At 35.5% G+C, this 16,341-nt stretch overlaps 1 non-coding gene across 1 annotated transcript; it reads right to left on the bottom strand.

Annotated features, from left to right (window-relative positions):
• Nucleotides 1-4,833: 4,833 nt before the first annotated feature.
• Nucleotides 4,834-4,906, bottom strand: Trnav-cac (transfer RNA valine (anticodon CAC)). Its single transcript has one exon. It is a non-coding gene; the product is annotated as a tRNA-Val (tRNA).
• Between the last annotated feature and the right edge of the window lie 11,435 nt (nt 4,907-16,341).

Below are 16,341 nucleotides of genomic sequence, written 5' to 3'. Positions count from 1 at the left end.
TTTTACTAATTTAATTTTCTTTAGGAATTAATTTTGACGATCTTTCTCGCTTCTGTTTATTGTAATAAGAATATGAATGTTAAGTAAATATAGTCAGATACTTATCTAAGATTTATCTTTGCAGCATGCCAGCAAATGAAGTTGCACTAGAAAACCTTGGATCCTCCCTGCCTGCACCCAGTCCTACCTACACTATCCTCTCTTTTGAGTGTGTCATAAAATACAACTGAATTCCTGTAAACCATTCATGTCAATGTAACAAGTATCACTAATTTATCTATTGCTAGTTCTACCTGGCTAAGTATGTGTTAATGCATCCGATGACAGTACGTCAACAGGTACTAGTGGGCTTAACGGCTTAACAATGCTTAATGCCAGTATTGTCAGTGAACATGTTAATGAGTACTGACCAATAATTATCTACGCTCAGATGGGATAAGACAAACACTGGGGCAAGACTGACACTTGTAGAGAATCCTCATACTGTTACTCTTACCCCGAGTAAAATAAACTATGTTTCTCTTACCCCATTTGACCTTCTCTCTTCATCTGAACAAACAATCTATTTAAGGCTGCTATTTGTCTGCATTTATCCTAGTTTGGAACCTGTATCCGGGCCATCTGGGTACTGTTTTGGAAATCATTTATCTCTATTACAGATTAATCATTGGATGGTCAAATAAACTGTACTTAATTTATTTGTTCAAGGCTGAGAAAAGTACAACCTTTAGGTAATCCTATCCTAAGGCGCATGGCAAACAGCATCAGATTCGATCCCAGTGGGATGTTGCTTTATATGCACATAGCATAGTCTCACTCAAACATTGGAAGGGAGTGCAAATGGAGTGCAGTGTGCCTTGCGCCTAACACAAAAAATTTACATTAGTTTTAGGGCCTGAAATGAATAAAAAATAAATAAGGGATGTGTTTTATGTAAAGTCTGGCAAACAAGTTTTATTACAAATGAATAAACAATCTACACTCATTCCTCTTGATGAGGGGTTAAAATATTAATGTAAGAAAAGGACAGTATCCCACCCATACAACACCCCATCCCCCATCCGCATCCCTCTGCCCATGACAATTCTTGCCAAACCCAGCTTTTTACAGCTTCTATGTTATGATATGAGTAACAAACAACATACTTAAGTCAACACTTTAACTTTTAGTCCATAGAATTTTCTACCATTGTAATAGGTAAAATGAAAAACCATGTTATATAACTGTAATGAAGTTGGTAATAATTGGTAACAATTTTCATAATACAGTGTCAGGTTAGATAAGTATCTATCTATCTACATAAAAGGTAAAAGTAAGTGTGAATAAAGATCACCTGTGAATCACTAAACAAAAGTTATAGATAATCTTGCTTTAACATCTTGTTTACCGTACAGTGATAAGACTGATAAGGGTCCTGACTCCTGACCGAATTTTCAGTCATCTTTTTTTTGGATAACTATTTTTTCTGCTCCATACAGAACAACCGCGATTTGAACCTACGATTTTTGACCACAGGACACCACTCACAGGTATGAAAAGTTAATAGACCGTCTCACCCTGGTCTCGCCTTACTCATATTCACTAGGTTTTTTGTGGTTTATACCTAGTAAAAATGAAGCTACTTTAAAACAAAATAAATAAATTCATTTTTATTAAAATATTATTAATGCTTACCTATTATTTATGAACTTTTCAAGCCGAATTATAATAATTCGACTATATTACAGGACATCCATTGTAATTTCGTCATAGGAGGAAGCTTAGGGCGCGGTCGACGACCGATAATCCCGCTCGTAGGCAGTTAGTGCGCTATGAAGAATTAGAACTGACACCGCCCTTTGTTTGGGAATTACTTATACGTGGGAATCGCCTATGCCCTATACTTAAGCTGTATGCACCATGATTTGACACGCGAACCTGGGGACCGATTTTACAATTTCGAGCGCTCGATTTCGTGTGGCTCCCTTTATATCTCCACTACAAGGCATTAAAATTCTACTAATTGAATGAATTAAAAATTAGTAATCAATACCACTGTATAGATTCTCAATTTATCGTTATCCTCAGATTTAAGAGTGACGAAATCAAGCGCTCGTAATTCAAAAATCGGTCCCCTGTCCCCTGCTACTCTCCTTCGAAGATTTTGCGTAAGTATTTACGTTGGATGTGTCCTTAAACTTAAAAGGAAAGCACTATATTTCTACATGAAACAGTACATAGACCTGCCAGAGCCTTATGCCCACTACTAAGAATACTACTGCCTACTCTGAAGTCTCGGTCTGAAGTGCATCAAGAATATCAAGCGTTTCATGTCATGTCCATTACCTATGAATGCCGTGCTGGACGCTTGCTGGATGCATTATCTACCGTACTAACCCTAAACTTACCTTGTTTGTAAGTAATTAATTTCGGAGTAATTAATTTATATCCTCTAAGTTTGTAAGTACCCCACTTAACCTCATTTACATAATAGAAGTTTCGGCGGAACACTGGTTTTACTGGCTCGAATTAGGCACTGGCCGCTAAAGTAGAAAAAAATTACAGTTTTATGACAGTTCAATGCAAAAAGTGCAAACTGAAATGTAATGTGATTATTGAATAGAATGGAAAGTAAACTAGGATACTCAAATACTTTTGTATATATATAAGTGATGGATAAAACATAATATATTTCAAGTGAAAGCAGAGGAGCGGCGGCGGTGAGTGGTGAGATCCAATCTTCTTTCCTTTGAACTTCGTCCTGATAACAGGATCAAACCTTACCTTACCCTTACCTTGGACCATAAGTGCCAAATAGTCCATCAAATGTGTTACATTGTGCTGTCTTACTTTTTGTGTACCTACCCAACCACATTACTCGTATGTTACTCACTCCATTAGTCTTATTTATGCTCGCTACTAAACAAACCTGTAAAATTTTACTGACCCGTGCCATAAACGAAATCTTAAAGCACTTGTGCCATAAAAAAGCCAACAGCCTTCCCTGCATATGGCAAGTAAGTAGTTCCGGAAATAGTCTGTCGTGTTTTGATGAAGCACCTCTACACGTGCCGGCTTTCCAAACGATAATACTAATACTTAAAAAAATACTGGCAATAAAGAAACCAACCAGATATCAGATGAGGCAGTATTCTTTACTATGCTTAAATTCTTGTTGATATTTCATTTGACCTGGCCAGGAGAAAAGGACAGTTTTTGTCATTTGTTTAATGCTTTATTTGCCTATCATCTCAAAAGGTCAGGTATATATAGTGAGTCCACCATTCAAATGGCTACCTGGCCGTTGTCGCTTCTGAAGCCCGTCAGGGAAAATGCGAATACGAAATGGGGAAATCCTGTGGCGTTACCTTCTGAGTGCGGTCTCGTAAGTTGACGCTTACTTAGGTTTCCGACCTTTGCTGATATGATGGTTGTAGTTGTTAACGTAACAGCTTTATGATGCCAGTGTCTCTCCCTTTCAATCATCCTCGTCTTCTGTGTCACGCCATCATATATACGCCCGCTGATTTTATGTCTTGCACGTGTAATTATATATTCGCTCAAAAATTTTGGTAACTAGCACGCATGAGTATATAGATCCGGTTATTACAATTATAACAACTTTGTTTACATTACATCCAATAACGTTTTTGGTATTTTTTCACTCTACTCGTATGTCGCAAATATCGCAATGAGGCTTAATTACATCCAGTTCTCGACATTATGCTTCGGCCGTTATTGCCTTCAACGCTCAAAATGGTTGTGCTTTTTAACTTTGTTAATAATCTACACCTTAAAAGATAAGTTTCCGTTTAGGTAATAATGAAAAGTAAAAGTTAGCTCAGGTATTAAGCAATAAATGCATATTTATGTACACGGAATCATTTCGTTCTATCTAAACGTTGATACGAGAAGTCTTCAATTGCGAAAATTGGTATTTATTCAATTTCTCGTAATATGTTGACTTGTTGACTACAAATATGTTTGAATAAGTAAACAATAACACTACGAAAACAATCTGTATTCTGCACAAATGGAGCAGCGAACCGCGCTGTGCCAATTTATATAAATTATCCGATCCTGTGCAGTTAGGGTTGCCAGATCGCAAGGCGCTATTATCGGGAAACAATATCAATTTTTCGGGATTTTGGGACTTAAGTCGGGAAAAAAATACATTCAAATTAAAGTAATTGTATTAAAAACAACGATATTTTACATTATTGGCACTACGTCAGCTCGCTCGCTCGTCGACAGTTCGGAACTTGAAATTGTTGTTTTATAACGTGAAGCTGTTTTTCGGGACAGTTTACACTTTGTCGGGAATCGGGAACACATGCTAAAAATCGGGAGAATCCCGCCAAATCCCGACCATCTGGCAACCCTATGTGCAGTACCAGTGGTTGGTACACTTTCTAACTTTAATTACCGCCTTTTCCAGTTGTTTGGACTCACATTGTCAACGTTCTTCCGCGTCATTATCGCTGCACTAGAACGTTTATACCATTTCCCATTCCCTATAAACGAGCGGACATTTACTTTGCTAATGCTTGCAGAGACCGCGAAAATTAATGACCGGGGCAGAAGCTTTTCCGAGCTTTATTACTCTGTATCACGGTAACACAACACTAAGTAAATCCTCACTGTTCCAAATAAGTTGAGTTCTCGTCAGGAACGCAATTTGGATTTATCCTCATAAGCATTTCGGAAGGTTTTTTCGATCGGGTTATAATTTTGTCAAAAGTGAAAAATTATTTTTTTGCATCCCATTGCAACATTTTCATATATGAAACAAATAACTTCATTATAATCATTATATAATCACTTTTTTGTGATATAAAAATACAAAACAAATACTGTTTCCGCCCGGGATCGAACCGGGGGCCTTGTGCGTGTGAAGCACACGTGATAACCGCTACACTACGGAAACGTTGAGAGCGTCGGCGAAAATGTCGTTCAGTGTTTGTTGTCTCTGTAACTATGCTCCACATATGAGAGGAATCGGCAATATATAAAATATATTATTATTCATTACGTTTATTCTCGCATGAAGAAAATACATTGACGTAATTGGATTTCTAAGTCCACAAAAGCCCATTGCAATTGCTACCAAATGGGTAAAATAACCCGATTTTAAACGTCGCGCTATTAAACGTAGTGATTTGTATGATACGAGCCCCGATGCAAATGATTTCGTCAAGTTCCGCGCAACAATTTTGTTTATTTTAATAAATTTTACACATGAACATATAATAACCCAGTAATGGGAACCATAATAGCAATGTTTAATGTAGTTTATTTTGATCGTACAATAAAATTGCATGAGACTTTTATTGCTGAAAAAAAGGACTTTTCCAAAACGTTGTCCATATCATATTGTCCTCTCTTACAGCACTGCTGCATGCATGGGCTCGAAACAAAATTGTCAGTACATTGGCAGAGCCCTATTGCTTTCCCTGGTAATAGCCCTTTTCACATATGTTGTAATCCTACCCGTCAAAAAAAAAAAAGAAATCATTATTTTTTTTCTTTTAGTACAAACGGTATTTCTTGTATTTGGATTTAGTTATTGCAGAGTATTACCATATAAAATTAAATTACATTAGTATAAGCATTAAATATTAGTAATTTTTAAACAAAAACATCATTTTTGAACAAACGCGAGAACCTCAAAAAATGGGGTCACCTGACGAAAACATATGCATCGGGGCTCGTACGCATTAAATTTGATTTATTACAATATATGTAATGAATGTACATGATCGCTTATCATTTTTGCTACCCATAATCTTATTATTATCGGTAACATAAACTTTAAAGGTTAGATACCAAAATATTGGATGGTGGTTCGTCAGATATTGGTCACGGTCATCATCTTTTGATTCTCAACGTACAGCTGAAGTTACGACACGGATTTTGACACGGAGTCATCGATGAATTCTCAATATCTACACAGTAGATTAGCCAACCATCTAAAACAAAGAAATGACCGGCTAATTACACGGCGATGGCGGCTAACAAAAGATGGACCTTCGTAAGCAATCAACGTATGTGTTGAGTCACGTCGATCACTGATCGCTCCCCGCCTAGAGTTGTGTGCAGTGCATGTTAGGGCTGCCATCATCTGCATTGCCGACTTCATATAAATTTCAAAAACCCCGGAAGTTTTCGTCCTATGAATCGCTTCATCCCGGGAGACCGTGGAATCTTGTTTTTATTTGGACCCTAAATATGAAGTGACCGAGCTTTTGAACGCTCCAAAAACGAGGACAAATTCTGAAAAACCCGAAGGGATGGCAGCCCTACACGCCTCATTATGTAAACTCTAGATGCCAGTAAAGCGATGCTTTGTTGGACAAATATTTGAAGTTTTATGTGGTTTCGTGTGTATAGCTGATATTATTATTGGATATACATAGATTTAGCTTTTCTTAGAAATAATACTTATAAATCGTCATATTGAGGTTATTTCTAAAATAGGTGTATATAGGTATGTATTTTCGGTATCATAAGAGTGTATTATTTTTTATAGGTATGTATTTGTTTAATTTCGGCAAAGCTCCTTAGCCCCAGAGACTGTAAGATTGTATATTTAACTCTGTCTAATCCACTATTTCGAATGACTGTACATTTATTTATTTATTTATTTAAACTTTATTGCACAGTAAAAAATTGTACAAAAGGCGAACTTAATGCCAGAAGGTACATTCATTTGCATTTAAACATCTCTTGCATTCTTCGGCTTGTGATATTGATAACTGAGGGTTAATTATCAAAAATAATTAAATATTAACCAGTTAAAATAATGCTCGAATCGGTTATCTTAATAAAAAGCAATACATAATACAAATTAATGTATGCGAATTTATTGAGCTCTACTGATCTCAAAAGTTTTTTGCTGATGCTCTGATTTGCTAACGAATTCCACGAGGTTATCGAACTTGCCATACGAATATTAATTATGTGAACCTAACGCACATTAATGAGACGGAATGATCCATTACAATAGTAAATATATGTAGACGTGTAGAGGATATTTGAAGACGTTCAATTAAAATGAAAGATTGAGAGGAGTTATATTACCAAAAAGACTAGTTATTTACAGATTCTGCAAATTACATCACAGGCCTCAAATATAACATGTCGTGGACAGTGTTACACATTTTAAGCCCCTTGAATCTATTGAAACTAGATTGCACAACGATATCAATGGAAGCTGACGATATAATAGCGACGCCATTAAGTTGACACCGACCGAGTGCGTTCATGAGCCCACGAGCTTGATTGAAGCTTATCTCTTCCCAAGGACAAGGGCTTATTATCGATTGATAATTAGGTAACCAAGCTAATGGATGTTGTGTAATACGTAATTCAATTGTTTTGGTTAAAAACGGACAAAAATGTTGTAACAATGATGATACTAAGCCTACGCATCACTTGCATACATCTTACAGTGTTTAGAGCTGTGTTTGGGCGGCTAATTTTTTTATCAAGGCCAAAATAGCAACCAATGTTTACATGTATGTACCTAGTGTACTTACTTAGGTTCTACTTACAAAACTGCTTTTACAGTTCCGATTCCCTAATCTACAAATGCTTTGTTATTTTTGTATTTGCTTCTACTATCGTGCTCAATTGTTGCGGTGAATTAGCCTAAAAAATATTTTTATTAAATATACTTATATCCTGTGCGATTTTAATAAAAAAAACGGACGGACTATACCTACGTATTTCTTGAGTAACCCCTTGTTTAGTTGGTTGGGCGCTGTAGTTATCAATCCTACCTTATTTGGAAGGATATATTTTCTCGCAAACTAACTGTCCAATAGTTGTTACAACTGGGTCTCTATTGTTTGCCAAATAGTTTTAAGTCATAATGTATTGTTTGTCCGAATTTTCGTTAGTCATAATTGGTTTTTCTCAGAAACGCGTAACTTTTCAGGAGTGCCATAAAACAAACCTAACCTAACCTAACCTATCTTTAGAATAACCTTAGGAAAATCCTGATAAGTTAACGGTTTCAGTTTTATGACTAACGATTATATGACAAACAATACATTATGACTTAAAACTTTATGGGAAACAAAGGGACCCCGTTACAACTATTACGCAAGGGTCCCACTGCGACAAGCGAGAAGGTACAGCTTGTCCTAGCCATGCTGATTATTAACCTATCACGAATATAACGCGCGTGAATCACAGAGTGCGTGCCCCCCGCAGCGTGAAATTTGCGTACGATGGCTGAGCAAGCCCGCGTGCGTGACAACACCACATGATACTTTGAAAACCCCTTAACTTGATATGGCTAATCTTTCATATTATTAAAAACTTTATTTGTTCAATTTTAGGAGCTTTTCAGGTGTCAGTGCACGAATGTTATAATACTGTGTTCCATATAACGAAGGCAAAGGGGCTGGATTAAGAACACTACAGTACCTAGGTTGCTCTAGTCTAGAGTCTAGATAAACTGTATTTTTTTAAATAGACTGCATACCTTAGGTACATGTTAAAAAGAGCAACTTCCAGATTACAAATAAGTAATAGTTGTTCTAACAAACAGAAAGTACGTAGTCTTCGGGCACATAATATACTTGTGTTGAGTCTTTAATACATACATATAGAAGGAATTACATTTATAATTATAACGTATATTTTATTTCACCTGAAACATTTAATGCAAAAAAACTGTAAACATTATTTTGATTTGTATACTCTCTTCTTCCTCGCGTTATCCCGGCATTTCGCCACGGCTCATGAGAGCCTGGGGTCCGCTTGACAACTAATCCCATGATTTGACGTAGGCACTAGTTTTTACGAAAGCGACTGCCATCTGACCTTCCAACCCAGAGGGTAAACTAGGCCTTATTGGGATTAGTCCGGTTTCCTCACGATGTTTTCCTTCACCGAAAAGCGACTGGTAAATATCAAATGATATTTCGTACATAAGTTCCGAAAAACTCATTGGTACGAGCCGGGGTTTGAACCCACGACCTCCAGATTGCAAGATGCAGATTTTGATTTTTATTTGATTTTGATTTGTATACATCGTGTGTAATCTATCCCCACAAGAGCATTTCACAGCGGGCAATAATTCTGTATAGACTGGACATATTTTTCATAAAATCGATTTCGACTGGCAAAGCATGTTACTTTTTGGCAACCGGGTTTTTTAACCTAATTAGACCCCGCTCCCCGCTGAATCCGAATTTGCCGGTTGCTCGATCGAAATATTGACCGGGAGTGAGATATTTGACATTAAAGGTCCCTTTTTTTCGTTTTTCGTAAATAACTCTTAAACGGTGGCGCATAGCAAAAAATGTTCTATTACATATGTAATCTGCATAAAATTGCCTACAAGAAAGATTCGGTACATTTTTTTGCTAGGATCAATATTCAAAGAGATTTTAGCGCGGGAAATTTAATTATAATCACTTCTAAGGTCCCATTTTTTAGGTTTTCGTAAATAACTCAAGAACGGTGGCCAATATCAAAAAATGTTGTTAGACGTTGATAATCTACACAAAATTTTGAATAAAAAAGATTCAGTACACTTTTCGCAGGGATCAATATTTAAAAAGATAATAAAGAGGGAAAGTTAATTATAATAAATTCTAAGGTTCCTTGTTTTTATTTTTTCGTTAATAATTTGAAAAGTATGACTCAGCAGAAAAAAATCAGAAACATAAATAATAAACGTAAAATTTCCTACAAGAAACATTTAGAACACTTTTCACTAGGATCAATATCTCAATATTTCAAGCGATATTAAAGGAAGAAAGTTAATTACAATCAGTTCACAGGTCACTTTTTTTAGTTTTTCGTAAATAACTCGTAAACGGTGGCCCGTTGCAAAACAATATTCTACATAAATATTGAACATAAAATTGTCCACAAAAAAGGTCCTCTACACTTTTTCGCTAGGATCAATATTTAAAGAGGTATTAAAGGGGGTAAGTTAATTATAATCAATTTCCAGGTCCCTATTTTTAGGTTTTCGTAAATGACTCGTAAAATAAGGCTCATAGCAAAATAAGTTCTTAATGTTCTTGTAAATAAATAATCGATATAAAATTTTCTACGAAAAACATATGGAACACTTTTCTCTTTTTTAGGGTTATTATTTATTTACAAGAACATTAAGAACTTATTTTGCTATGAGCCTTATTTTACGAGTCATTTACGAAAACCTAAAAATAGGGACCTGGAAATTGATTATAATTAACTTACCCCCTTTAATACCTCTTTAAATATTGATCCTAGCGAAAAAGTGTAGAGGACCTTTTTTGTGGACAATTTTATGTTCAATATTTATGTAGAATATTGTTTTGCAACGGGCCACCGTTTACGAGTTATTTACGAAAAACTAAAAAAAGTGACCTGTGAACTGATTGTAATTAACTTTCTTCCTTTAATATCGCTTGAAATATTGAGATATTGATCCTAGTGAAAAGTGTTCTAAATGTTTCTTGTAGGAAATTTTACGTTTATTATTTATGTTTCTGATTTTTTTCTGCTGAGTCATACTTTTCAAATTATTAACGAAAAAATAAAAACAAGGAACCTTAGAATTTATTATAATTAACTTTCCCTCTTTATTATCTTTTTAAATATTGATCCCTGCGAAAAGTGTACTGAATCTTTTTTATTCAAAATTTTGTGTAGATTATCAACGTCTAACAACATTTTTTGATATTGGCCACCGTTCTTGAGTTATTTACGAAAACCTAAAAAATGGGACCTTAGAAGTGATTATAATTAAATTTCCCGCGTTAAAATCTCTTTGAATATTGATCCTAGCAAAAAAATGTACCGAATCTTTCTTGTAGGCAATTTTATGCAGATTACATATGTAATAGAACATTTTTTGCTATGCGCCACCGTTTAAGAGTTATTTACGAAAAATGAAAAAAAGGGACCTTTAATGTCAAATATCTCACTTCCGGTCAAGATTTCGACCGAGCAACCGGCAAATTCGGATTCAGCGAGGTCTAATTAGGTTAAAAAACCCGGTTGCCAAAAAGTAATATGATTTGCCAGTCGCATCAAGAAGGAGAGCGATTTTGAATTTTTTTGTCTAGTCTAGTATAAGAAGTTCTTGTTTTCAATACTTACCGTGTAATTCTGGTCCGGTTGCATGTTTATGCGCTGTAAATATTTTGTGACGTCGCTTAGGGTAACTATTCTAAGGGTGGTTCAGGGTCGGTGCGGCTAGTCGGTATATCGCTTGTTTACGTTTTCAAAGGGAGTTAAGATAACATCCATGTAAAAGGAAAATACACAAAAATACTGTCAATGTTGTCATGCTAGTATTGTATGTTGCTCTATATTTTATAATTCAGACTTCCTATTTAAATTCTGCATGTAACTAGTTATGACAAATCGTAGTTATTCCATTTATTTGAGGCGCAGGTCAACGATGTCGTAAGCTAGCCTATTGTTACAGCGATTTAATCAGTGCTCGCACTGATCTTGACTTGATATTTCTGGTGATCTATGGGAAGTCATGACACAGATTGCAAAACATTTTTATTTTTGTTAGTCATGTTACATCATGGATCGATTTAGTGGATAGATTTAGATATGCATAGAGTTCATCGAAATGATTTCTGCTGCAAAGTTTTATTATATTTTGATTGACATGACATTTACACCCATTTGGCGACCTGAAATGTTTTAATTGGTTCTGTTACAACTGATTTAAACAAGGAAGAGCTATTAGTAGACCAAAGGATTCTGAAAATTCGGTCTGTGCGATCTGAAATCACTGCACAATGTCGTCTGCGCATAAGTACGGCTCGGTTTGATGTCGCGCGCAATCTGACAACGCGCACGACTTGCTTTCTAGTGCCTTGTAGGGTTAGCCGCTATTTCTATGGGCCGGGCCGATCATGTGAGATTGTGACGTTTGCCTTATTTTTGTAAGGTTTACGATTTCTTTGTTTTTCTTACTAACATTTAGGTCATTTCTGTTATTACTTTATATGGTGCCGAGAGATTGTTGTATTAAGAAATTTGCGAGTGCGAGGAAGGCTAAATACGTCAACTTTAAATAAAATGAGTACTAAGCCAGGTGGTTGATCGATTGTTGTGAGACAAGTAAACGCTGAAGTAAATTTCTACAACCGTTGCCAAGGCCAGGGCATCCATTACTGAATCGATACCTACCTCGTGTGACACTAGGTCACTATCACTATATACGTGTTGACTATGCTCATAGTTATCAGACTTATGAGTGGTATCTTTGTACGTAAGCGTTGTAAGTAGTTAAGCTAAAAGTTTGAATTTATTAGGATTGTTCATTTTTTTTCAAATGTTCTATTTCGAAAACCATTTCGAGATATAAGGTTTTTAAACAGTTTCCGACATTTGCTGCGATATAATAATTGAGGATTGAAGATATTTCAACAAATATCCTTATGACCTTAGTTTGACCTTCTCCTGGGCTGAATGTAAAGTCATTGCATAATAAAAGTTATCGAACCATAGTAAATAAATCCGTCACTCACGTATTGTCAAAGTTATCATTGTCATCGATTGTCATAACAATTTTTTTCAGTTAAACCGCTGCGCTTGTTTGTTACAATTTGATTTATAATTAATACCTAAACAGTAGATTTCATTGCTTAATAATATATCAAAAACGTTGTTCCTATGTGTGGGAATGATTCACAAAAATAATAGTTCGAATCCACGAAGACTACGACGTGAAAGATGGTGCCGTGAATTAAACTTGGAATACCTACCTACTTCACGTGTTACACACAGTATTGCTGTGAGAATCACGTTGATGTAAGTATAAAATTAATATTAATTTACTAGAATTAAGTATTTAAACGCTCACTTTATTGGTAGGGTCGTGGTATCTATTTATTTTCTGTGGTAATGTAGCCAGAGTATCTAAAGGCAAACCGTTAAACAGAGATGGTCCCTACTAGAAAGAAGGAATATACAAGAATACATAGCCATACTCAAAATTCAGCCTGAAACTGCTTTAAAAAGATATAATTTCTAATTTCCAGGTACATGTTGCAGTTCAAGCTGCTGATATCATGGTGGAAAAGACTTAATAAAGAGTTGTGAATAATAAAACATGTTTTTGTTTATCTACTTTTTTATTAATTTGGGAAATATGTTATAGGTAAGTATATGTTTCCAAAAAAAATAGTAACTTTACATTAAATGTATATTTATCATGTTCTGCACGAGCATCTGACAATGATGGCTTCTTGTTGACCATCCAGAAGAGAAGTGTATGGTTTGTTATTTACTCTGTTCCCAGGCATTATTTACGGACGTAAAGTATTACGACGATTAATAATTAATATGACGTTCGTTTCAATACAAAATGCTCAACTTTGTTCTGGGCCCAAGTGCAGTTACATATCTCACAGCTGTATCTAAATAGGAATCACGATGACCTGAAATAATAGGATATAATTAGCAAAATTGGCATGTTCCTAATATAGTAGTATAAGTATGTAGTACAATATCCAAACAATGGTGACAAGCCGGCAGAAAGCACCCACTGGGTGCTAAGCTACCTTTAGCAATGGACGCTTGTAACGATTTTATGAATCCAATCTTCTTACAAATCGAATCAGTTAAAATATATATGATGTAGGTAACTTACATTTGTATTTTTGCTCCCTTGATTTCAGCCAAGTTATGGTTGGAGTTGGATGCTATATGGATACATACTCCAATAAAACTAAGTTATATTATATAACTTAGGCAGATTTCTGGAATCAGCTTTCTCAAATTTATAGCGTAGGTATTTTGAAATTAATGATTCAAAATAAACGAGTTTTCCATTCCAGGCGATTGTTATTTATAGAAACTCGCGACACTGACATTGTCGACAGGTGACATTACAATCAATTGACAATGACAACTATTTTTTTAATGCTTGTTGTTGCTTGTGCATTATCCTAATCAGCCGACGACATGTAATTTACGAGAAGTCGTATCTCATATTTTCAATAAATTATAAATATTCAACCGAGCCACGAATTACTAAATCATTCAAATTGGTATCTTAAATTAACCTATATTTTCAGAAAATAAAATAAAAATGGGGGTCTAAAAAAAATGAACAATCCTAATTATGACAGTTTTGGTTACTAGCTTTAGGTAGGAGTAATGCGCAGTTTAATTGTTTTAGTTGTGGTTTATCATCATATAACAGAGCTTTAACTTCAATATATAAAGACACTCAAAACATTTTATACCTACCATTAAAACCTACAAATTTAACTAGTTGCTGCATTATAGCCACTAAATAAAAAAAGCCGTATCAAATTGCCTAATGTTATGAAATAAGTAATAAATAAGTGTACGATCTTCAGCGCATTTGGATTATGAAAATTGCGAATTTAACTCATTATCACCTTTGCCTTTTAGAATTACTTCATTATAAAGGAAATAAAAAAAAACTGTCAAGGCTGAATCTATTTTCGTGTCTTTAGTTGAAAAAACTTTGAATTCCCACGACGAAACCGAAATGATAAAAACCAAACATTTGTGAAATTGTTTCTTCTTTCGGTTGTTGTTTTGAAGAGATAGGGGGTCTTTGTGATTTAAACTGAAGTCACTGACTACGGTTACGCTCCACAAAGCTCGGCGGGAGTCCATCGCTTACTTTAAACAAGTTTTATTTACCACAAGTTCAAAAGTCTAATACTGTACTGACATGCCTCATTGTAAACAAAACAGGTTAACATGTCGTTGCAGACACAATTTGAAGATCGTTTATGAACTCGTGCATTACGCAACAATGTAAACATATTCAAGTACGAATGTTTGGGTTTTGACACATTCACGATGTTAGTAAACTCGTCTCAAGAGCGGTAAAGATAACAGTTATCGATGTGGGCGGTTAAATTGTTTATAACTTAACAAACGCAAGTTGAGATCAGTGAAGGTATCAATTTATTAAAGTCGTGCCGATCTCTAGACAACGGTCAAAACAAATCAATCAGATTACGGAATATGCAGTAAAACAACGTAGCTAGATGTTACAATATTGTACCAATTAAGTGTAACCATGAAGATTGACAGAAGAAAGCAACAGGGAGCAGGGCATGACGGCGAAAGTGGAATGTTCGGTCGTTAGGTCTGTATAAATCGGAGAAATAATGACCATCGGTACGGCCCATGCTGCCGAGTGTCAATGCATGCAGCGTCACCTATTACTCGGCCTGCTAATGGTCGCCTATTGATGGCTGCGTGTAAATGTCGCTATCAAGCACTCATTCACTCTGATGTAAAGCGCGTAAGAACTCCAGGGTTGGTTACAACTATTAGGGAGATAGACACATATCGCATAGGTAGATGCGCACGCAAAAAATTTTGTATCTAACCCGAGATAATATTGTCATTAGTGCTGATGCAACGTATAGTTCTTTTACCAATATATATATAGTAGGTAGCTATGATATAGGTACAGACAACATTGCAGTAATCCCCATACACCGATGTCACTACCCGTGCGCGTCAGGATGGCGGGTGGACTTCAGCGAATTTCACCGAAATATTTATAAACATATTGTACCTTCTGTTTACCTCAGGGTACCTTTAGAGATGATTAGAGGGACCTAAAGATTAGTGACAATAGGCCCAACATATATTAAAAGTTCATAATGTTATTTAGTTAAGAAGTTATATATAATGTAGTTCAGGTTCTTTAGAATTTATCCAAAGTTTATGTAAGTAGGCTGGTGGCTGACATTTCAGTAGTAACGTATTTTTTATAGTTTTTGTTTACCAAACATAGGTTTAACTATGCAACAAGAATGTTGAGATAAATTCTATTAAGTTAGTGGCCAGACCGGCCAGCTTTAGGTAACCATAATCACTTAATAAGCCTTTTCTAACAAAGTGTTTAGCGACTCGATGTTTATCGGTGTTCAGTGTCACGCCTACCTTAGACACGCTAAGTATTAGAGGAGACTAGTGAACCCCGCGTTCAACCAGTAATAGTTGCATGCATTGTTTATTTCAGTTAGTCCTAATGACCAGTAATAGCTTAATCTTTATTAATAAAACCTATTAGGCGTCGTGATCCGCACGACAACCTGTTATTATCGCCGCCCACCGCTCGTAACGAGCCTGCCACATAATGGGGACGCATGCGCCGCTCAATGAAACACGTTATCACTAAATACTAATGTTTTTACAAAATGAAAAGTAGCCTAAGCGAAGCATCATTGAATTTGATGATATTAATATGTAATAATAACCTTTGTTGTTCAAGTAAGAATTGAAAATCGTGACTAAGATTTGTCAAGAGAACATACCTAAAGTATCAGTAAGTATTTATAAGTTATGTACCTAAAGTATGCGGATTAAGTTGCAAATAATTAGGTT

This window comes from Cydia fagiglandana, chromosome 1, assembly GCF_963556715.1.
Source record: "Cydia fagiglandana chromosome 1, ilCydFagi1.1, whole genome shotgun sequence".
Taxonomy (NCBI): domain Eukaryota; kingdom Metazoa; phylum Arthropoda; class Insecta; order Lepidoptera; family Tortricidae; genus Cydia; species Cydia fagiglandana.
Note: the sequence above shows the minus strand (reverse complement) of the source record. Positions and strands in the feature narration are given on the sequence as shown.